The following is a 24654-nucleotide window of genomic DNA, read 5'->3' on the forward strand; positions in this document are numbered from 1 at the left end:
ACACTCAGGCCTCTTACTTTTGAAAATATTGGTTAGCAACCTTTTATGCACAAGCAGCCACACCAAATGTTTAACTCTTTCATGCATCTTAAGCTTTCAAACTTTCCTCCATACATTCTCCTTTTCATCTTTTTATGGCTATCCAGACTTTTGTACATCTCATTGACAGAAAAACCATTTAGACTAGTGCCTGCCATTATGAATTCATCTTTCTCGTATTATATCCTAGAAGGTAAGAAAGCTTTAATTTTCTGGATCATTGAATCAGGCATCCAAGGCATAAGCGTCATCCAATTCCAGTATTTGCTTTGGCTAACCCGGTTGCAAAGCTTAGCTTCCATTAAATCTTTTGGAGTCAACAGGTTTAAATATTTAATTTTTAAACCTGGTTCGACCTAATAATCCTGCCAAACAACAATGTTAGTGCCACCTCTTATGCTCCAGCTTTATGTCTCCAAAACTTGAGGCATGGTATTAACAATCATTTTCCAAAGGTTTTAGTTTGGACTTCAATGTGAGCACTCAAGCAAATTCGTGCACTTATACTTATTTCTTATAACTTAACACCACAAGTCTTTAAATCGCTTATAAGGCTTCCAAACTAACTTCATGATGCAAGTGTTATTCATAGTGCCAAGCTTCATCAACCCTAATCCTTCATCCATTTTATGTTTGGTTACGGTACCCCTAGTTTATTGCATGATACTTCCTCTTCTTTTTTGTGTCTCCCCACATTAATTTTATTTGCATTTCGTAGATCTCCTCAAAAGAAAGATGGTTAAATTTTAAGTTGGCCATCTTTGAAGAAAACTGCTCCGTCACATACTAGTAGTAAGATCTTCTAAGACTTCTTCCACTAAGAGGGACTCCAAGGTAATTTCCAAACTGATTAGTTTCTAGAAAGTTTGAAATTTGACACAGTTTCACCTTAATGCTTTAAGTTACATTTTTGGAGAACATTACACTTATTTTGTTTGTATCAACTTCTTGTTCTGATATTTCATAGAAATTATGAAGAACTTCTCTAATACACGTCATTGGGCTCTCCTTCACTTCACCGAACAATAAGAAGTCATCCGCAAACATTAAGTGAGAGATCCAAGAGCCATGTTTCTCCATCTGTATATTTTTCCAATTATTGTCATCATCCATCTGCAATATTAGATGTGAAAGCTTCTCCATGTATAACACAAACTGGTAAAGAGAGATATGGTCTCTTGTCTAATTCCACAATGTTGGCTAAATAACTCACTTCTAGACTCATTCCATTCCACATCCGTTTCCACACTCGTGATCGAATGCATAATGATGTTTATAATGTTATTTGGGAATTTTATTTCTCAAAGGACACATCAAATAAAGTCCCAACTAATCTTATAAACTTTATAAAAATCCACCTTTATGACAAAGTAGCCTTTCTTGCCCTTCTTGTTATGTACGCTATGCAAAACTTCTTTTGTAACTATTATGTTTTCATGAATATTTCTACCCAGCACAAACCCTGTTTGATATGGAGACACATTGATAACACGATTTTATATCGTATATTTAGCTTGAAATTCATAGATATTTATAGCAATTTCCGTTTATTATATTGATTTATTATGATATTACGCGAGTTTTTGCTTTGTTTCAGGTTTTACACTCTTATTATGACTAATTGCGAAAAAGAGAAGAAATGGAGCTAAAACGACCCATATCTATGCCTAAAAGACGAAAAATAGGTGCTGAAGTAAAAAGGGAGTGCAAATAAGGCCCAAGTGTGCTGAAAGAGACCCAAAGACCCAATGAAGCTATCCAGCCCACGAAGGAAAGCAGCCCAATCCACACAAGTAAGCGGAGACGCACGTCTCCAACGTCCCTATGCCACATCAGCAAAAGGGAGACGCACGTCTCCATTTCCCTAAAGTTTCTCCACTTGAGACGCACGTCTCAAGTCACGCGCCCAGTCTTCCTGAAGAATCGGAGACGCACGTCTCCAAGCCAGTCTGAAGAATTTCCTCTTTTCACGCAACGTCACTGCAAAGCATCCCCTATAAATAGAAGCAGTCACCTCAGTCCAAAGTGTCCGGTTTCCTGCTAACGAAGTGCTGCCGAAATTGTACCGCGAATCATATTTTTCATTCTGCTTTCATTCAAACACTTATTTTCTCACGACGATTTCTACACCGGAAATTGTTGTGAACTTTTTATAAATCTAGCCTTACGTTAGATTTATCGTTTTTATTTCCTTGTTTTATTTTCTGCCCGTTTAAATTCCGAAGAACGATCCAGCCAACTTGTGGTGGAGGTTCGATACTTGAAGATTTACTTGCCATTTATTTAATTCAGGTTTAATATTTACCACCTTATTTATATGTTTATTTGCATGATATATTGTATTCCTATTAACATGCCTATTATTATAAACCGATCTATTTATGCATGCTTAACCATATTAATATGTCTGGCTAAATTACTAAGGTGTCGGTATGTAGAGTAAGTTAACCGAGGGATCCGAAATAAATTGGCTTAATTATGTTTTATTAAATATCACTTATTTTTGGTTTATATGTCTAATTTAATTAGTAAGTCTTAAAACCAATAGAGCGAAAGTTTGAGGGGTTAAGACGGTCAAAGGTTAAAATCAATAGAGCGAAAGTTTGAGATCTTTAACTGGATAGTAGACATAGGACATTAGTTTTAAGGATGGCGAAAGCGTACTAAAACTAATTGGGACTTATTTATTTTCAAAAATTGTTTTTATACCCGAGCGGGATGGCGAAAGCGTACGTTAGGGATATTAGCTTGTTCCGAGTCAATAGAGCGAAAGTTTGAGATTAGGAGATTTAAATAGATAACAACTTCATAAAATAGGCATTTTATTAATTACGTTGTTTCCAAAAAGCTCTTCTAAAATCTAATGGGATGGCGAAAGCATACATTAGGATTAGGATAGTAATCTGAATCAACAGAGCGAAAGTTTGAGACGAGGATTTTTAATCAATTTAATTAGTAAAGATTTTTAATTAAATTATGAAAAAGCCAATGGACCTTCGGATTACCTTAAGTTAAACAAAATACATACTGATACCTGTCTTTTATTATATTCTTTATTTCTCACTATCACTATCCCTTAGGAACAATCAAAATTTTAGTAGCCCTAGCTTTACATAGTAACCTTAGATAACGGTAGATCGATTCATAGTCCCTGTGGATTCGATATCTTTTAAAACTACACGACACGACTGTGCACTTGCAGTCATCAGATTTATAGACACGTAAAGTCGCGATCAAGTTTTTGGCGCCATTGCCGGGGACTATTTAAGTCGATATCGTAACTCACTGTTACACCGTAGAGACTAGGACAATTATTCCCTTTCTTTCTGAACGATTGTATGCCAAATACTCGTTCACAAGGAGGAGATTTAATACAACGAATTAACGAGATCGAACGTTTCATTAACGTCAAACGTCGAGCTCGCAATCTTCCCGAAGTAGCACCAATTCCTATTAATCAGGAATTGACTTTTACTGATCAAATTAATCAAATTATCCCGAAGTTAGAGATGGCTGCTGTAATACGGTGAACTGACTTTTACAATCGAAAAATGTCGCGGTTAAGCATGAGTCGCCACCGACTTTTATTTTATCCAAACAAATTCAGAAAGGCTAAAAGAAACAGAAAAAAACCTTTTAAAGAAATCTAAGTTCGGGGGGGTAATTTATGCAAAGGGAAGGTGTAAGGCACCCTTTGCATCCATGGTTTTCCATGGGCTCTTAATTGCTTTGCTTGCTCGTTTTCAGAAAATGTAGATGAAAGAGGAAAAAATGGACTTTAGCTCGTAAAATGAGCGTAGCCAGTTTTTGAAGAATTTTGAGAAAGAATATAGAAAATAGAGCGTGGCAAGGCAATTAGGGGCAATCACCTTAAACTCAGATGATAGGTCTCTTTTTAGCCTTTCAGAATGAAAGGGTCAGTCCTTGCCATAAGAGGGCAGGAAGCCTTTCGTTTGGAGGTAGAAGGGTCGTCGAATTATCATTCGCTCAAAGACTGACCCATGCCATAAAGAGGCAGGTAGTCTAAGAGGAAGGATCAGAATAGCCTTTTTTCGTAGGCAACCAGAGGATACCTCAGCCTTTTTCGTAGGCAACTTCCGAGGGTCGAGGTCATGTTAGTGTATCGAAGGCAGCATCATTAGGGACCATGACCTTTTAATCGAGGCAACATGGCTGAGGTATCCTCGTATTCGAGGGACTGGCTATTCTGCAAAGAAACACAAGGCAACAAGGCACCAGGCAACAGAGAGATTACCCAAAAGTGTGCGTGTGTGCACCAATCACGTGATTATGTTCAGTTATGTTATCTTGTAAAATTACGTGATGCTAATTCAATTAATAAGTTGCACTCCCTAGAATTACTAACCACGCAGTTTAATATAAACAGTAATAACGGGGAAGGGAAATTGTAACCAGCGGAGGAGAGGGGAATCGAAACCAGCGGGATACAATTAAAAACAATTAAAAACAGAAGGTATAATAGTTTAGGGTTTAGAGTTACCGACACTCGTAGCTTTGGAAATTGACAAACCCTGAAGATTGGAAAAGGAAGAGTAAACAGAAAACAATGGGTGAGTGCATTATCGATTCAAATGATAATTAGGGTTAATCCTAATCAATAACAATAACAATAAAGGAAAAAAAGGTAAAAGGAACTTAGCTTCGATTGATGAAGGTTGATGGGCAAAGGTTTGCCTTGAGCCTTAAGCATTGACCCTGACCATTAGAGAATTGGCAAAAGAAATAATAGGAAGCACTGAGTGTATGGCTAATTCCATGGCAATTAAATTGAACCCTAATTTGATAAAAAAACAGAATAAAATAGAATGATTATTTAAAATAAATACGAAATAGGACTTAGCTTTTGGCTTGACGTGGCGCGTAATCGGGAGGCATCTGAAAAGTCAACCCTGACAATTTGCGCAAAGAAGAGAAGAAAAATTCAGTGTAGGTATGAACTTCGTAAACCCTGATTAGGGCATAAATTGACCAAGTTTAATAGAATAATAAAAATCGAGAGTTTGAATCAAAATATCAATTAAATATTTATTGGATGTAATCCTAATTATTTAATTGATAGAAAGGTTTATTTGAAAATAGGATTGAATTTTAAATATTAATAAAATAATTATGAATAAAATCATGAAAACTCGAACTTTCGATAAAATCATAATTATAAAATAATTTATTAAGATAAGAAAAAAACTATAAATGATAATTATGTTGAAACAAAAAGAGAATAAAATGTAGTTAAAATAAAAAGAATTAAAAAAAAAAAAACACTCAGCTATAATCCAGTGTGGTTGAATGTTGATAGAACTTGGTGGAGCTGCAGCCTCATGAGTGATGGATCCAAGAAATTTATGATCCAATGGCTGATTGATGAGGGCGCATGGTAGCTACCTGCGTGTGAAACATGTGCGATCCATATGCCATGCCATTCAGAAAATTGGTTAAAAAAAATGGGGGACACCAGGGTTCGAACCCGCGTCCCTATGGTGAACAAACCTCTCCTTTAGCCAGCTGCGCTAGATACATATGTTGTTAATAGAATCAAACTTAAATAATATATAAAAAAATTCATCAAAGATTCGAAATAAAAAAAAAGAACCGCGCCCAGTCCTCTTCTTCCTCATCGTATTTTTCCCAGAACTGCAGACTTTTAGGCCACGGTTTTTGTATGTGGCCTTAAACCTGCAAATCTAATCTCAACGAAAAAACAATGAGTAAACACGTTCCGAAGACATGGATCAATCGGAAACTTCGCTCTGGATTCGTTGGTGGCCATAGTTTGGGTCAATTCCCTGTGATTCAAGAGTCCCCAATTTGGAGTTTATAAACCCTAACAATGGCATCTCCATAAACCTGCATCTAAACTCAACAATACCAATCCAGAAATCTTCCAAACAATCATACAAACTCAAATATGCAGTCAAAAAGTAGTTATGATTTGTAGTTTGGCATAATCGAATGAAAAACAGATTTGACCAATTTTAAACGCGAAGAACACGAACCTGAAGGCTTTGGACGTTTCTGATTATGGAATTCTCTTCAGAAGGGGCCGGAGAAGTTTGTTCAGTACTTGGAATTGCTTCGATTCGCCTCAAACTTCTTCTGCTCACTCCTTTTGAATTCACGGTTTTAGCTCTTTGTTAGGTTCCGGCTGCAACCAAAAAAAATCCTCCCCTTGGCTTTGAGACCTCTTGTATATATAACAGACTTTTTTTTAGGTCAAGAAAACTAGATTCAATCTTTGTGAAATCAAGAGATTGCTTTGGATATGGAAAAGATATAGAAAACTTCCATTTTGAAGCCAATCACATGCCAATCAATCTTCAATGATTTCTTTGGTCCTTAAGATTAATATTTGGATGATTTTGATATGATTCACGTGTTCCTATTCCATGCTTCCATATTTAATTAATTTATTTTGAATTTTTATGAATAAAAATTAAAATAAAAAAAATTAGAATATGTTAACAAAATAAAATAAAAAAAATTTTGAAGTTATAATGACATATGGATGGGCTTGGACCAATTTAAGTTCAATGGACTTCATTTCTATTTGCACGCTTAAAAAGGAATCTGGAGGGCAAATTTTGGGGTATGACAGCTGCCCCTGTTCAATTTTCTTAAACCTGAAGATATAGATTGGCATGTGTGCCTGTCGGAGTCTGAAGGTAGAAGAGGATTGAACACTAGAATACCCAAGAAATTTGCCCTTGCTGAGATAGGGACTTTTTGTAGGAGATGGGCTTAAAGATGCCATATGATTTGGATAAGTATGAAAGTCAGGATAAGTCATATGTTAGACTATATCCGAGCTTGAAGTATTGAAAGGTGCTTGTCGGAGATGGGCTTGAAGATGCCATCAGATGTTTGAAGAATTGTTTGTCTAAAGCAGATGCTTTTCAGACTGGATCATATGCATTGATCATGTCTGAAGGAGAGATGAAGTAATGTCTTACAGAAGACTACCTGGAGAGGTTCCTGAATAGGGTAGATCACTAGCCTAAAGAAGGCTATGATTACTAATTATTAGGCTTTAAATAAAGCTCGAGAAGAGTTGTCTTGTAGAAGATTAACTTGAGAAGCTCCTTGAAAGGGCAGTAGATGTCTTAGAAAATGTTGGATAAATATTTAAAGGGAGATTACCTAAAGAGGTTGAGATATGTCTTAATCAGGACTAACCTAGAAAGGCTCCTAGAAAGGATATGAATTATCTTAGAAAAGATTACCTAGAAAGGTTGATAAATGTCTTAGAGAAGACTACCTAGACAGGCTCCTAGAAAGGATATGAGTTATCTTAGAAAAGATTACCTAGAAAGGTTCCTAGAAAGGATAAGAATCATCTTAGAAAAGATCACCTAGAAAGGTTCCTAGAAAGGATGTGAAACATCTTAGAAAAGATTACCTAGAATGGTTCCTAGAAAGGATAAGAAACATCTTAGAAAAGATTACCTAGAAAGGTTCCTAGAAAGGATAAGAATCATCTTAGAAAAGATCACCTAGAAAGGTTCCTAGAAAGGATATGAATCATCTTAGAAAAGATTACCTAGAAAGGTTCCTAGAAAGGACAGGATGTTCTTTGATCGTTTCTGAATTATCTTTGAAGAAAGACTCGGGCTGAAGCATCAAAATTGTATTCGTTTTGAATGAGATTGAATCGTCGATACGATTGTATTTGCACCATACTTGGATGGTAATATTCTTTTGATTATGAAATGTCCTGAAAAGGAAAGATTAGTTTTATGCAATGTCATGATGCATGTATTGAGATTCTCGAAATAAACGAGAGTACTGTATGTTATGCATTTATGAGTGATGCAGGGATGGACTATATAGTCGAAGCATATTGATAATTTTTGTATAGCAACTGCGGGTTGAGAAAATAAATCTCTGTGTGCTGTTGGAGATAATGACAAGAAAATTCCTGTCTTTTGTTCGATGATATCCAGCTGGGGATTTTTGATCTTCGCTTGGGGATGAGATTGACGTGAGTGATCTGATCCTGATATATCATGGGGACAAGAGAGATGAGCATAATATCCGACCAGATTTCTGAGCGGCAACTCTGATAGATATATCGAGTTTGAATAAACCATGCTAGAGAAGAAGATTATGTTGGAGATATAAAATCCGTTGGGGAACCAAGTCTCTGTTAGGAAGAGATTGCTTGAAGATGACGTGTTATGTGGGGATATATTATGAAAACTGCTCTGTGGGGAATGTCCAGAGATTTTCAATTCTTCATTGCCCCTTGTCTTTGAATACTTGCTGTTGAAAAACACTTGCGAGAGTATACCTGCCCCTGGAATTAATAGCTTGGTATGCCTGATACTTGAATTTGGAATTAGAACTTCAAAGAAGAGACATATACTGACATCATCTGATGCTAGTAGCTAAATAGCATTTGTTAAGATTTGTGACTGATGTGACATGCCCCCAGTGATGGACTAACTTCTCTGGTTTTTCGGTGCCTCTGAGAGGTTCTATGAATCATGACTAGTTTTCCCATAGTAGACGGGATAATAATACATCATGCCCCTTGTGTAAACAAGCTTTTAGCTGATCGAGTCATGCATACGAGACGTCTCTACAAATTTATTTGTCAGGAAGACTTTTAGTCATTAATTATGCCCCATGCAGGTTCTTCCTGATGCCAAACATTTGAAATTACGTAGACAAAATTATTTTATAATGACACTCATTAAAATGCAATGCATATGTCTGTCTTGGAGTTTAAAAATAATTTTAGTAAAACAAAATATGTAAGAAAGCGATATTTGTAAAATCATGATATCAACTCAGGATTTTTGGTAAACTTTAAGGAGTCAGGATACCCTTTTTGTGACAGTATGCTTTCGAACTAACCATGCTTCAGTTAGGACTTTTAAGGGTTGTAACATGGCTCGGTTCACGGTTTAAGAAACAAAGGATAAAGGCTCAAAATTTGATTGTACCCATCCCAATCTTCGTGATGTTCTTCGATCTTATGCTCAGTTACCTTTGCATTTAAGTTCTAGCAGGTCTTGAAGTCATAATGTTGACATTTGATGATGGTTGAAGCACCGAAAGTTTATTTGAAAAGGCAGCCATCCTTTTTGTAATTTTTCCTTTTGTCGAGGATTTGTAGTAACCTCTTTTTTTGACTTTATTATCCCTAACTTTTGCCTGAACTGTTTATTTTGAGATTACAGTCAGCGGGATGTTTCGATTTTTATCAGTCTCCTTCATAGGTTTTAACTTAAAAGTTTTCTTTTTCTTTCATGGATATTGACTGCCTGACTTGAGAATCACGGGAATCCGTCACTTATGCAAAGCACCTGGTATAATTGAGGTAACTGAGTAACTACCCTGCCCCGGGTTATGATTAAGGGTTTTAATCTGTATGAGAAAGAAACTTCTACTTCTTAGGCTCAAAAGGGGTTGGCGATGGATTAACATCCTTATATCTCCACTGTTTAGGAATTGAAACAATGCCTGTACATCGTCAGCATAGTCTGTTTGAAAGCATACTGTATGAGGTTGTGGTATCGTTTTCGTCATCCTCCCTCAAAAGGCTTACCGCTTTAGCGAGAGTTAAATATCGTAAAGAAAACTAAGTAAAAACAAAGTTTAATATAGAAATAGGAAGAGAAATAAATCAAGACAAACATATGCAATGCATTAATGATTATGATAAAATAAATAGAGTCTGACATAAGACGAATGTTTAAACAAACAGGAAAGAAATTGCGAATGCGAGTAAATTAATGATCTAAATAGCTATCCTTTAGACTTTTTGTGGCTTCTCTGGTTTCCCAAATTCAACGATCCCTTCTTCAATCAAGTCTTGAATTTTATGTTTCAATGGCCCACACTCTTCTGTATCGTGACCGGGACTATTTGAATGGTAAGCACATCTTGCATGATGCTTGTACCCAGGGACGGGATTAGCAGGAGATGAGTATGGAGGTAGTAGAGTTATTAGACTCCGATCGAGCAAGTGTTGCAAAGCTTGAGCCAATGGCATGTGTAGTGGGGTAAATGACCTCTTGGGTTTTGATTTCCAAGTACGTTGGCCACCTTGTTGCTTGCGTTGATCTTTTTGTTGTTGTTGTGTTGGAACCTGACTAGAGACCAGGACTGCCCCAACAGTGTTGGATTCATTTTTCCCATTGTATGGCTTTTTAATAGTACCAGAAGAAGTAGCCACCTGAATTTTTCCGCTTCGGATACCGCTTTCAACACGCTCTCCAGTCAGTATGAGGTCGGTGAAACCAGACGAGGAACTTCCAAGTAAATGGCTATAGAAAGGACCAGTCAGTGTATTCATGAACACATCGACCAATTCTCTGTCAGTCAAGGAGGGTTTGACTCTTCCAGCTAGATCTCTCCATTTTTGAGCATACTCCTTGAAACTTTCCTCGGGTCCCATAGACATGCTTTGTAGTTGCATGCGAGTTGGTGCGAGGTCAGCATTGTATTGGTATTGCTTGTAGAAAGCAACGACCAAATCTTCCCAGGTACGGATGTTGGTACTTTCCAGTTGATAGTACCATTCGAGTTGAGTTCCAGATAAACTCTCTTGGAAAAAGTGGATCCATAACTTCTTATCAGCAGTATGAGGTTGAATCTTCCTCACATATGATTTCAAATGCAGCTTAGGACAAGAGACTCCATCGTATTTTGCAAAATTTGGAACTTTGAATTTCGGAGGTATAACAACTCCAGAGATATGTCCTAGATCTTCAAAATCCAGTCCAGGTACCTTCTGAATTTCCACGGCTTTCATACGTTCCTCCAACAACTTGTATTTTTCATCAGGATGTTCATCCTCATGGTGATAGTCCTCTTCTTCTTCAGAGGGTTTGGCAGAATCATGGTTACTTTTTGCATCAGTTTTGACACTAGCATCATCATCTTGCTCGTCCTCGTCACTGTCTTCAGAGGTTTCGGCATCCCTAAGTTGCAAAATCGGTCTAAGCTTTTTCACCTGAGCCTTCTTAACCTTCTTCTTCTTCTTTTTAGTCAGCATGGCTTTCAGCTCTTCTTGCCCCTTGGACAAATTCAGAATCAAGGCTTGGAACTCGGTGTTTTGAACTTGGAGATCCTTAACTGATTGTTCGAGATTCATGATGCTGAAATAAACAGCGAGGAAGGATCAGAAATCCATCATAGGAAACCTGTTATGCGATGTTATGAATGCAAATGAAATGTTTTCAAGGATCTTTAGGAATTTGGTTAGCAACATTAGAAAATGATTAGGTCGCGTTTTTGTCTGAAGAAATCCGAATTTTGTCTTTGAACGTCTTTCTTTGAGAATCAAGCTCACCATATCGAGTGGGTCATCGCCTCTGATTCGGGATACTTCTAAATTTAAAAGTATATGGCTAGAGGAAAATAAATCCTCTTGCCCCTTGATTAGGTACTGTGTCTTTGAATTGGAAGGTATGTGGCGAGAGAAAAATAAATCCTCTGGCCCCTTGATTAGGAAATCAACCTTTGATAAGGGCACCTGAAATTGTGTGCCTTAAATCCCTAAGATCCTTGAAAGGGTTAGTTAAATCATGTTATGCTTGTGATGTCATGATGTCATGATGTTATGCGAATGCAGTTCGTTAGACTTAGTGTGAGATGGTAAGGACAAAATAAGTCCTTTCAACAAAACCTGCGAGGAAACAAAGGTTAGTAGTAAACACAAATAAGTCACACAAGTCACGCGAGTCACACAAGTCAGACAATTTTTGGCTTAAGGCTTGCATGGAGTCTGATCAGGTGTCCTTCCCAAGGGTATTTCTATGGATAAGGAAATTTCAGCAACGGGTTCTATAAGTTATCCAGAATTGTCAGCCCTTCTAAAGCACCCTCGGACATGATGCATTCGCACCATGCAATGATACTTTGAGAAAGAACCTATCTGAATTGTAGCATCGGGTAGCGACTAGTTCTTAACATTTGTCAAGAGTAGCCCCCCCACTACGTTCCTAAAGGCCAGGATGGGTTAAGGGTAACTAAAGGTCCTTGAGCTCCGGCGCACCCACAGACACATACATAGACCTCCCTCATTTGAGAAAGGTGTGCATATGCTATGGAGTCCTAACTCAAGTGTGAACTTCATATTGACTCATCTCCCACATATGTGAAAGAGGTCGCCATGACTATGCCACTCCTAATCTTAAGTGTTCTTGAATCCGGGAATAGGATTCGTCCTTCATTTTTCCCAAAACAGCCCTGAAAAATAAAGCAAGCAAAGCAAACAATAGAAAACATTTAAGTGATTCCTAAACTTTTAAGGTAACCCCTCTTTTAATCGAAAGTCCCCAGCAGAGTCGCCAGTTCTGTAATACGGTGAACTGACTTTTACAATCGAAAAATGTCGCGGTTAAGCATGAGTCGCCACCGACTTTTATTTTATCCAAACAAATTCAGAAAGGCTAAAAGAAACAGAAAAAAACCTTTTAAAGAAATCTAAGTTCGGGGGGGTAATTTATGCAAAGGGAAGGTGTAAGGCACCCTTTGCATCCATGGTTTTCCATGGGCTCTTAATTGCTTTGCTTGCTCGTTTTCAGAAAATGTAGATGAAAGAGGAAAAAATGGACTTTAGCTCGTAAAATGAGCGTAGCCAGTTTTTGAAGAATTTTGAGAAAGAATATAGAAAATAGAGCGTGGCAAGGCAATTAGGGGCAATCACCTTAAACTCAGATGATAGGTCTCTTTTTAGCCTTTCAGAATGAAAGGGTCAGTCCTTGCCATAAGAGGGCAGGAAGCCTTTCGTTTGGAGGTAGAAGGGTCGTCGAATTATTATTCGCTCAAAGACTGACCCATGCCATAAAGAGGCAGGTAGTCTAAGAGGAAGGATCAGAATAGCCTTTTTTCGTAGGCAACCAGAGGATACCTCAGCCTTTTTCGTAGGCAACTTCCGAGGGTCGAGGTCATGTTAGTGTATCGAAGGCAGCATCATTAGGGACCATGACCTTTTAATCGAGGCAACATGGCTGAGGTATCCTCGTATTCGAGGGACTGGCTATTCTGCAAAGAAACACAAGGCAACAAGGCAACAGGAAACAGAGAGATTACCCAAAAGTGTGCGTGTGTGCACCAATCACGTGATTATGTTCAGTTATGTTATCTTGTAAAATTACGTGATGCTAATTCAATTAATAAGTTGCACTCCCTAGAATTACTAACCACGCAGTTTAATATAAACAGTAATAACGGGGAAGGGAAATTGTAACCAGCGGAGGAGAGGGGAATCGAAACCAGCGGGATACAATTAAAAACAATTAAAAACAGAAGGTATAATAGTTTAGGGTTTAGAGTTACCGACACTCGTAGCTTTGGAAATTGACAAACCCTGAAGATTGGAAAAGGAAGAGTAAACAGAAAACAATGGGTGAGTGCATTATCGATTCAAATGATAATTAGGGTTAATCCTAATCAATAACAATAACAATAAAGGAAAAAAAGGTAAAAGGAACTTAGCTTCGATTGATGAAGGTTGATGGGCAAAGGTTTGCCTTGAGCCTTAAGCATTGACCCTGACCATTAGAGAATTGGCAAAAGAAATAATAGGAAGCAGTGAGTGTATGGCTAATTCCATGGCAATTAAATTGAACCCTAATTTGATAAAAAAACAGAATAAAATAGAATGATTATTTAAAATAAATACGAAATAGGACTTAGCTTTTGGCTTGACGTGGCGCGTAATCGGGAGGCATCTGAAAAGTCAACCCTGACAATTTGCGCAAAGAAGAGAAGAAAAATTCAGTGTAGGTATGAACTTCGTAAACCCTGATTAGGGCATAAATTGACCAAGTTTAATAGAATAATAAAAATCGAGAGTTTGAATCAAAATATCAATTAAATATTTATTGGATGTAATCCTAATTATTTAATTGATAGAAAGGTTTATTTGAAAATAGGATTGAATTTTAAATATTAATAAAATAATTATGAATAAAATCATGAAAACTCGAACTTTCGATAAAATCATAATTATAAAATAATTTATTAAGATAAGAAAAAAACTATAAATGATAATTATGTTGAAACAAAAAGAGAATAAAATGTAGTTAAAATAAAAAGAATTAAAAAAAAAAAACACTCAGCTATAATCCAGTGTGGTTGAATGTTGATAGAACTTGGTGGAGCTGCAGCCTCATGAGTGATGGATCCAAGAAATTTATGATCCAATGGCTGATTGATGAGGGCGCATGGTAGCTACCTGCGTGTGAAACATGTGCGATCCATATGCCATGCCATTCAGAAAATTGGTTAAAAAAAATGGGGGACACCAGGGTTCGAACCCGCGTCCCTATGGTGAACAAACCTCTCCTTTAGCCAGCTGCGCTAGATACATATGTTGTTAATAGAATCAAACTTAAATAATATATAAAAAAATTCATCAAAGATTCGAAATAAAAAAAAAGAACCGCGCCCAGTCCTCTTCTTCCTCATCGTATTTTTCCCAGAACTGCAGACTTTTAGGCCACGGTTTTTGTATGTGGCCTTAAACCTGCAAATCTAATCTCAACGAAAAAACAATGAGTAAACACGTTCCGAAGACATGGATCAATCGGAAACTTCGCTCTGGATTCGTTGGTGGCCATAGTTTGGGTCAATTCCCTGTGATTCAAGAGTCCCCAATTTGGAGTTTATAAACCCTAACAATGGCATCTCCATAAACCTGCATCTAAACTCAACAATACCAATCCAGAAATCTTCCAAACAATCATACAAACTCAAATATGCAGTCAAAAAGTAGTTATGATTTGTAGTTTGGCATAATCGAATGAAAAACAGATTTGACCAATTTTAAACGCGAAGAACACGAACCTGAAGGCTTTGGACGTTTCTGATTATGGAATTCTCTTCAGAAGGGGCCGGAGAAGTTTGTTCAGTACTTGGAATTGCTTCGATTCGCCTCAAACTTCTTCTGCTCACTCCTTTTGAATTCACGGTTTTAGCTCTTTGTTAGGTTCCGGCTGCAACCAAAAAAAATCCTCCCCTTGGCTTTGAGACCTCTTGTATATATAACAGACTTTTTTTTAGGTCAAGAAAACTAGATTCAATCTTTGTGAAATCAAGAGATTGCTTTGGATATGGAAAAGATATAGAAAACTTCCATTTTGAAGCCAATCACATGCCAATCAATCTTCAATGATTTCTTTGGTCCTTAAGATTAATATTTGGATGATTTTGATATGATTCACGTGTTCCTATTCCATGCTTCCATATTTAATTAATTTATTTTGAATTTTTATGAATAAAAATTAAAATTAAAAAAATTAGAATATGTTAACAAAATAAAATAAAAAAATTTTTGAAGTTATAATGACATATGGATGGGCTTGGACCAATTTAAGTTCAATGGACTTCATTTCTATTTGGACGCTTAAAAAGGAATCTGGAGGGCAAATTTTGGGGTATGACAGCTGCTATTCGTCCTCTTAGAGACTATGCCGCTCCTTCACGCGCTGAACCGCACTCAAGTATCGCACCACCTGCGATTGAGGCAAACAATTTCGAACTGAAACCTTCGTTGGTCCAAGCTGTTCAACAGAATCAATTCTCTGGAAGCCCTGTAGACGACCCTAACCTTCATTTATTTGTGTTCGTGCAATACGCCGACACTGTCAAAGCTAACAACGTTAGTCCCGAAGCTATTCGATTACGTCTCTTTCCTTTCTCCTTGAGAGATAGAGCTAGAGCGTGGCTTCAATCCCTGCCTTCTAATTCCATAACTACATGGGACGAATTGAAGAGAGTATTCTTAGCGAGATACTTTCCGCCTAACAAAACTGCTATGCTTAGAGGTCAAATCAACGGATTTACCCAGAAAGATAATGAATCACTCTTCGAAGCTTGGGAACGTTACAAGGACATGCTTAGAATATGCCCTCATCATGGACTCGAACCATGGCTGATCATCCATACTTTCTATGGTGGTCTCTTATATAACACTAAAATGACTATAGATGCCGCTGCTGGCGGAGCATTAATGGACAAACCCCATGATGAAGCATACAAACTCATAGAGAACATGGCACAAAACCATTACCAATGGGGTGGAGAACGAGCCGCTCTAGAGAAATCCCAAACCAAAGGAGGAATGTACGAAGTAAGTGGTATAGACCGCGTTAACGCTAAAGTAGACGCCTTAACTCAAAAGATCGAGAACTTAACCATCACTCCTTCAGCCACCGCTGCTGCTGTAACACCTAACTGCGAGATCTGTGGATTGACTGGACATGTAGTTGCCGAATGTCAACTCTTGACCGGAGTCCCATCTGATCAAGTAAACTATGCTCAAGGAAACCTTATTCTAACACGTACAACCCTGGATGGAAAAACCACCCGAACTTTTCTTATAAGAACAACAATGCATTGTACGCACCTGGACAAGCACCTGCTGTACCACCTGGCTACCAAAAAGCGCCTGTAGCTGCTCAAAATACCCCTAGGAAGTCGAATCTAGAAATCATGATGGAGAACTTTATAGCTTCCCAACAACAAACCAATAAAGACTTCCTGAACCAAAACATCCACAACAGCGAGCAACTAAAACAACTATCGAACAAAGTAGATGCTTTAGCTACTCATAACAAAATGCTAGAAACTCAAATCTCACAAGTAGCCCAACAACAAGCACCTACTGCTGCCCCTGCTGGCACGTTTCCTGCTCAACCACAACCTAATCCTAAAGGACATGCGAACGCAATAACATTGCGAAGTGGAACGAATTACGATGGACCCATTGATCCTAGAACTCAAAACGTACCCATGTCACAACAAGAGCCAAAGGAAACCCAAAAGACATCAACTGATGACCAAACTGCTAAGACTAAAGAGAACCATAACGAAGTGGAACCTGAAAAAGAGAAACCTTATGTTCCACCACCACCTTATAAGCCACCAATTCCTTATCCTCAGAGATTAGCTAAATCAAAAACCGAAGCGCAATTTAAAAGATTTGTAGAACTTCTGAAACAATTAAACATAACCATACCATTCACAGAAGCCATAACTGAAATGCCTTCGTACGCTAAATTCCTAAAAGAAATCTTATCAAACAAAAAGAAACTCGAGGATAACGAAACCGTAACGCTTACCGCTGAATGTAGCGCTATCATCCAAAACAACATGCCTCCAAAACTGAAAGACCCTGGTAGTTTCTCTATACCCTGCGTAATAGGTAAAACCATTATAGAGAAGGCCTTGTGCGATTTAGTTGCTAGTGTTAGTTTGATGCCTCTTTCAACCTGTAAGAAACTAAATCTAGGTGAGCTTAAAGCAACGAGAATGTCTCTTCAACTAGCTAACCGTTCAGTAAAATACCCTGTAGGAATGTTAGAAAATATCCCTGTTCGTGTAGGTCAATTCTACATCCCAACTGACTTCATCATAATGGATATCCAAGAAGATTCTAACATCCCGATCATATTAGGAAGACCGTTCTTAGCAACCGCTGGTGCAATTATAGATGTAAAGCGAGGAAAGCTTACTTTCGAAGTAGGAGAAGAGAAAATAGAATTTATCCTTTCCCAATTCCTAAAAGCACCTTCTATAATTGACACATGCTGTTCTGCTGACATAATCGACGAGTGTGTCAAAGAAATAAAATCCGAACCAAATAAGGAAACTGAGATCCTAAGAATTCCTATGCCGCCAATTCTTGAAGATGACAACTGGCGTGAGGAATATCAAGATGACCACCTGAGTGAATGCTTAGCTTTAACTCCCGATCCTATACCTGGACCTAAGAAACCTGCTATAGAGCTGAAAACACTTCCTACCGATCTTAGATACGAATTTCTAGACGAAGAACTAAACCGACCAGTTATAGTGAACGCCAACTTAGGACGAACCGAGACTGAAAAATTACTTAATGTCCTAAGAAAATACCCGACCGCTTTAGGATATAACATATCAGATCTGAAAGGTATAAGCCCTTCTCTGTGTATGCACCGCATTATGCTCGAAGACGATAGTAAAACCTCTAGGGAACATCAAAGGCGGATAAATCATATTATGAGCGATGTGGTTAAAAAGGAAATCCAAAAGCTGCTAGAAGCCGGAATAATATATCCTATATCCGATAGTAAATGGGTTAGCCATGTTCACGTCGTACCAAAGAAATAAGGAGTTACTGTAATCACCAACGCTAAAGGCGAATCTGTAGCACAACGTACCCAAACTGGATGGAGAATGTGCATTGACTATAGGAAGCTAAACAAAGCTACCCGAAAAGACCATTTCCCTTTACCTTTCATAGATCAAATGCTCGAACGCCTAGCTAAACACTCGCATTTCTGTTATCTGGATGGCTCCTCCGGATTTTTCCAAATTCCTATCCACCCTGACGACCAAGAGAAGACCACGTTTACCTGTCCTTATGGTACATTCGCTTATAGACGAATGCCTTTTGGACTATGCAATGCACCCGCGACCTTCCAAAGATGCATGATGGCAATATTTGCCGACTTCCTAGATGGAGTAATGGAGGTCTTTATGGACGACTTCTCTGTCTGTGGAGGAAGTTTCGAAACATGTTTAGAGAACCTTGAACTGGTACTTAAACGATGCGTAAGCGTTAACCTAGTCCTTAATTGGGAAAAATGCCATTTCATGGTTCGACAAGGAATTGTACTTGGACACATCGTATCCGATAGAGGGATCGAAGTAGATAAAGCCAAAATTGAAATTATCGAAAACCTTCAACCTCCCAAAACCGTTAGAGAAATAAGAAGTTTTCTGGGACACGCTGGTTTTTACCGACGTTTCATTAAGGATTTCTCTAAAATCACAAAACCCTTAACTGAACTACTAATGAAAGACGCCGAATTCATTTTTACCGATAAATGCACTGAAGCATTTCATACGCTTAAACGAGCATTAATCTCTGCGCCAATTATGCAACCTCCCGACTGGAATGAGCCTTTCGAAATAATGTGTGACGCGAGTGATTATGCTGTAGGAGCCGTTCTAGGGCAAAGAAAAGATAAGAAACTACATGTCATATACTATGCGAGTAGAACCCTAGACGAAGCTCAAATGAATTATGCCACGACAGAAAAAGAATTATTAGCTGTCGTATTTGCACTAGACAAGTTCCGTTCTTACCTGGTAGGAGCCAAAATAATCATATACACTGACCATGCCGCCAATAGGTACCTCCTAACCAAAAAGGACGCCAAACCAAGACTTTTGAGATGGATCTTGTTACTACAAGAGTTCGACCTGGAAATTAAAGATAAAAAGGGTACTGAAAATGTCGTAGCAAATCACCTCTCTCGATTGGAAAATCTAAAACCCGAACAAGTACCAATTGACGATGATTTCCCTTATGAAAGACTCATCGCTCAATTAGAAGCAAATGAATTCGAACCATACCATCCAAACGCTGAAACCAACAACTTAGCCGAAATAGCTTTAGCCCGCTCTGACACACCTTGGTATGCAGATTTCGTAAACTACCTAGCTGCTGGTGTACTTCCTCCTGATCTAAGTTACCAACAGAAGAAGAAATTCTTCCATGACCTAAAACACTACTATTGGGACGACCCACTCCTGTTCAAAAGAGGCCCCGATGGAATCTTTAGACGTTGTGTACCCGAGGAAGAAATAGGAAGCATAATAACACACTGCCATTCTGCACCGTGTGGAGGACACCATAGCACATCTAGAACCTGCGCCAAAATCCTCCAATCTGGACTTTTCTGGCCCAACCTGTGGAAAGACGTTTATTTTGCTGTAATAAACTGTGATAGATGCCAACGAACCGGAAACATTTCGAGACGTGATGAAATGCCTCAAAAAGGCATTCTTGAAGTAGAAATATTTGACGTCTGGGGAATAGACTTTATGGGTCCGTTTCCGTCGTCGTTTGGAAATCAATATATACTCGTAGCTGTCGATTACGTTTCAAAATGGATAGAAGCTATCGCTTCTCCTACAAACGATACACGAGTAGTTATCAAACTCTTCAAAAACGTCATCTTCCCTAGGTTCGGTGTGCCAAGATTGGTAATTAGCGATGGTGGTTCCCATTTCATTTCAAGAATACTCGAGAAACTCCTTCAAAAATATGGAGTAAATCATCGAATAGCTACACCATACCACCCACAAACAAGCGGACAAGTAGAAGTATCTAACCGCGAAATAAAACAAATATTGGAGAAAACTGTTGCTATATCTAGGAAAGATTGGTCAACCAAGCTAAATGAAGCTTTATGGGCTTATAGAACAGCTTTCAAAACTCCAATAGGAACTACCCCATTCAAACTCGTTTATGGAAAATCATGCCACCTACCGGTAGAGTTAGAACATAAAGCCTATTGGGCCATTAAGAACTTAAACCTAAACTACACTGCCGCTGGTGAGAAACGACTTCTAGACATAAACGAATTGGAAGAACTTAGACAAGACGCTTACGAAAACGCAAAAATCTATAAAGAGAGAACGAAAAAATGGCACGACAAGCGTATATCTAGGAAAAATTTTAGCATAGGCGATAAAGTACTTTTATTTAATTCTAGACTAAAATTATTTCCTGGTAAGTTACGATCTAGATGGTCTGGCCCTTTCGAAATAACTAACATATTTCCGAGCGGAGCGATTGAAATCAAAGGAGAAACCGTCAAACCTTTTGTCGTAAATGGGCAACGTCTAAAGTATTACCATCACCTCGAACACGATGAAAACATCGAAGTTTTTAAACTTGACGAGCTGCCCGCTCTTTCGAAAAAATAGTTTTCTATTTTTAAAATCGTCGAGCTTACGACATAAAACAAAGCGCTTGGTGGGAGACAACCCACATTTATCTATTCTTTTATTTTACTTTATTTCTATTTTTAACCTTTTAATTTTCATTTAAATAATCTATTCTGTTTTTAATTATTTTAATTTTAATCATTTTTACTTTTTTTTCATACATCTTATAATAATTATTATAATTATAACTGCTGTCTTAATTCGAGAAAATATTTCCTTTTTATAATTATATTTATTATTATAACTTGTTATTTAATTTTATTTTTATTTTTAAAATCGACACTAGCCTAGTTCTAACTTAATCTTAATATTTTCAACTTCTAGGTTTTTCTTAACTACTAACTAAGATGCAAGAAGTCGATAATATGGAAGTTGTGTTCCGTGGCAGAGGACAAGAAGCAAGATTTAATAAACTGGCTGAAAGACAAATGGATTTGACTTGCTACCCTCACCAACCGACTATGGCACGACTTGGTATCGAAGAAAGCGTTTTGCACCTGCTAAACCAAATTGGCTGGACTGGTTCTCACCTGTTCCGCAAGTTTAGTACCTACCGGAAGCTCACTCTGGAATTCTTGAGCTCCCTGACCTATCTTCCTAACTGTGGACAAGGACTGAGAAAAGGAGTCATTCTCTTTAGACTCTTTGGTATGGAATTTAATTTTTGCATCCGAGATTTTGCTGAAATGCTAGAGCTACCTCATGGATCAGATGCATACACCAAAGTAGCTGAAGACAATCTTGCTTACTGGGAGTTGGAAAGATACTGGGGCAAGATCACTGGAAACGATAACCCTGAAGAGAACGAATTCCAATCTGAGAACATCCATAACCCCGCTTTCAGATACTTCCATAAGATCATTGCTCACTACATCTTTGGAAAACCTGATAATATCATTGAAGTTTCTAGAGAAGAGTTATTCATCATGTTCTGCTCCTCTCAGAATCGCCCGGTCAATGCCATCGCATTCATGCTAACAAACTTCGAGCGCATCACGCAAGACGAAGTTTCACCTATTAGGATCGGCGGATCTGTCACTATGATTGCTAATGCTATAGGAATGAGAGTACCTTTGCTTAGATTGACACCTCTTGGTTCCCACCATTCTATGGACATTCATTTCTGCTTTAACCGAGGTATCATCGGTAACCTTGGACCTGATCAGTTTGATTTACTCGTTGATAACAAAGTATTGGATCAGTTCACTTTACCGAGTCCAAGGACGAGTGTGCACAACCCTGCTAACTGGCTTTACTATGGTCAGATTCCTGAGAGAGAACCATCACCTGAAACCCCTCAAGCTTATGAACATTTTGATGAGGAAATGCACGTATCGGAATCTGAGCCTGACACTCCTCCTGGATACTATGACCCTAATCCTGAAGATGAACCCTTTCCTGATTATGAACCTCTTTCTGTAGATGAATCTATACCTGAGTATGAGTTTGAAACTCCCTCTGAAGATTCTGTTGATGATTACACTGTTGATATGACTGATGTCGTGCTCGAGCAACAACAACCCGCTGCATCCACCGCATCAGTAAATCAAAGAATGCCTAATCTGAACACGCACGAGCAAGCCATCACTGCACTACAAAAAGATGTACAACATGTGCGCAACGAGCTTCACACTTTGCAAATGCATTTCTTCGATATCATCGACACCGTCAATGCTCAGTTCGACGAAGTTTTCAAACACATTTATTCTAATGTGCATAACAATAGACGTGGCTAGATGTTACCGTTTAGATTATTAGATTTTATTTCTAGTTTTAGTAATTTCATATTCCTAGTTTAGAATTTAATTTTCTGCACTTTTACATTCTGCTCCTGTTAACACTCAGTACCGGTTTAATTTTAAATGCAATATTCTATTTATTACTGCTACTGTGTTTTACTGCATTACTATTAACTGCCATATATTCCTGGTTACCATTATTTTTGCTGTTTATAGTATGAAACAATGACACTGTTCTGAACTATTATTCCATACTTATTGTTATCTGTCAGAACCTGTCTTGACCATTGCATGCGTGAAGATCACCTCCCTAAGCTAGGAGACGCACGTCTCCACCTCTGTGGGACCAGACCTCAGCATGCAAAGGACAGGAGACACACGTCTTCATGCCCTGTCCCCCAGCAGACTGACTGCCTGAGACGCGCGTCTCCCAAGGCCAGCAGTCTGCACCATTTGACCACGCATAAAGACCATCTTTATTCCCTCTTGAATTTTGAATTTGAATTTCAAAATTTATCATTCAATCTTCCTCATTCTTCCCCTTATTTATTCCATTTAAACACCATAAACATCATTCATCCTCCATCATTTACCTCTTAATTCTTCATCATTTCCCAATCTTCTATTCCATTCAAACTTCAAACACCACCATTAATCCATTTTAATTCTACATTAACCACACCATTCTCAAACCTCACTATAAAACCACACCACCACCACTCTTACTTTTCACAACCTTCATACCATTTTCTACCATTCTACTCTCATTTTTATTTTCCATTTTCAAACTCACCATGCCTCCACGTTCAATCATCTGTAGTGTGCGTCCTGAGAGACCACCTCCCGACCTTTCAAATATTATTTTCCGAGAAGACGACAATGATGCTCAAAGAACAAAATACCTCGCTTTTTATGAACGTTTGGTTGTTCCCACAAAATTTGTGAACACCGAATGTCTAGAAACTCTAGGCCTCATTGATGGTGTCACCCGTTTACTCACTAAATCTAGCCTACACCATCTTTGTACCGAACCCGTACCCACTTATGAGCCGCTCGTCTTAGAGTTCTTGAGTTCTTTCAACTACGACACTCCTTCTAATCAACCGCTCTCAACCGGTAGCATCCAATTTCGGATGTTCAACCGTGAATATACTTTGGATCAGGAAGTAGTGGCTACGTACTTGCACTTTAATACGTCACCAAATGCTCTCCGCACTATCTTTCAAGAACTCAATGGTCGTTCATGGGAGCAACATGCTTTCGACCTGTGGTTTAATCTCACTAGCGAAGTTCCTACTGGTTGGAGGGCTCTACATGCTTCTCACATTCAAAACCCCGCCATACGTTATTTTCAGCGTGTTTTGGGGCATACTATTTTTGCGAGATCCAACAACCATAAGGTAAATCAGCATGAATTATTTTTCCTTTACTGTGCGCTAAACAACATCCGTTTCAATGCCGCACCTTTTATGCTCCAACATATCCAAGGCTGTGTCAACGCCTCCGCTACAAACCCCTTTTTGTTTGGCGGACTTATTACCACCTTGGCATGTGCTCTAGGTCTTGGTGATGATCTCCTCTCCCTCTCTCATCTCATGCTACCTGCTCAATCACTCGACCTCACTTATTGCCGTGACTCCCACTTAGTTTCACCCCGCCATGATGGCCGATACACTTTGGTCGTCAACAAAGTTCTGATTCCTTATGTCATCCTTCCATGCCCCGAAAGAATCAACATCCGTTATGTTCAGCGTTGGAGGCTTATTGAAGACAATCCTCAAAATAACCAACCTGAACATCCTAATGAACCTGTGGATGCAAATGAAGAAGAACTCAACCAAGGGCAAGCTGATGACCACCAACCTCCTCAAAACAACCCTCCGCCTATCACTCTTGAAGCCATGTTGCTGCAATTCAACGACAAGACCACCTATTTCAAGCTATGCAGACTAATCAAAATGAAACACTGAGGCTTATTCGAGAGATGCAACAGGAGCATCGTGACTACGCTATTAGGAACGAAGGCCAATACACTGAAATTGCTACATAATTGCATGATCTTAACATTCGTGTGAATGGCTCTCCTACTGATAGCCGTCGTCGTGTTCGTACAAGAGGC

The 24654-nt window shown here is 38.4% G+C and overlaps 1 non-coding gene across 1 annotated transcript; it reads right to left on the reverse strand.

Annotated features, from left to right (window-relative positions):
• Positions 1 to 15829: 15829 nt before the first annotated feature.
• Positions 15830 to 15936, reverse strand: LOC131645318 (small nucleolar RNA R71). Its single transcript, XR_009296947.1, has one exon. It is a non-coding gene; the product is annotated as a small nucleolar RNA R71 (small nucleolar RNA).
• Positions 15937 to 24654: the final 8718 nt, after the last annotated feature.

This window comes from Vicia villosa, linkage group LG1 (assembly GCF_029867415.1).
Source record: "Vicia villosa cultivar HV-30 ecotype Madison, WI linkage group LG1, Vvil1.0, whole genome shotgun sequence".
Classification (NCBI taxonomy): domain Eukaryota; kingdom Viridiplantae; phylum Streptophyta; class Magnoliopsida; order Fabales; family Fabaceae; genus Vicia; species Vicia villosa.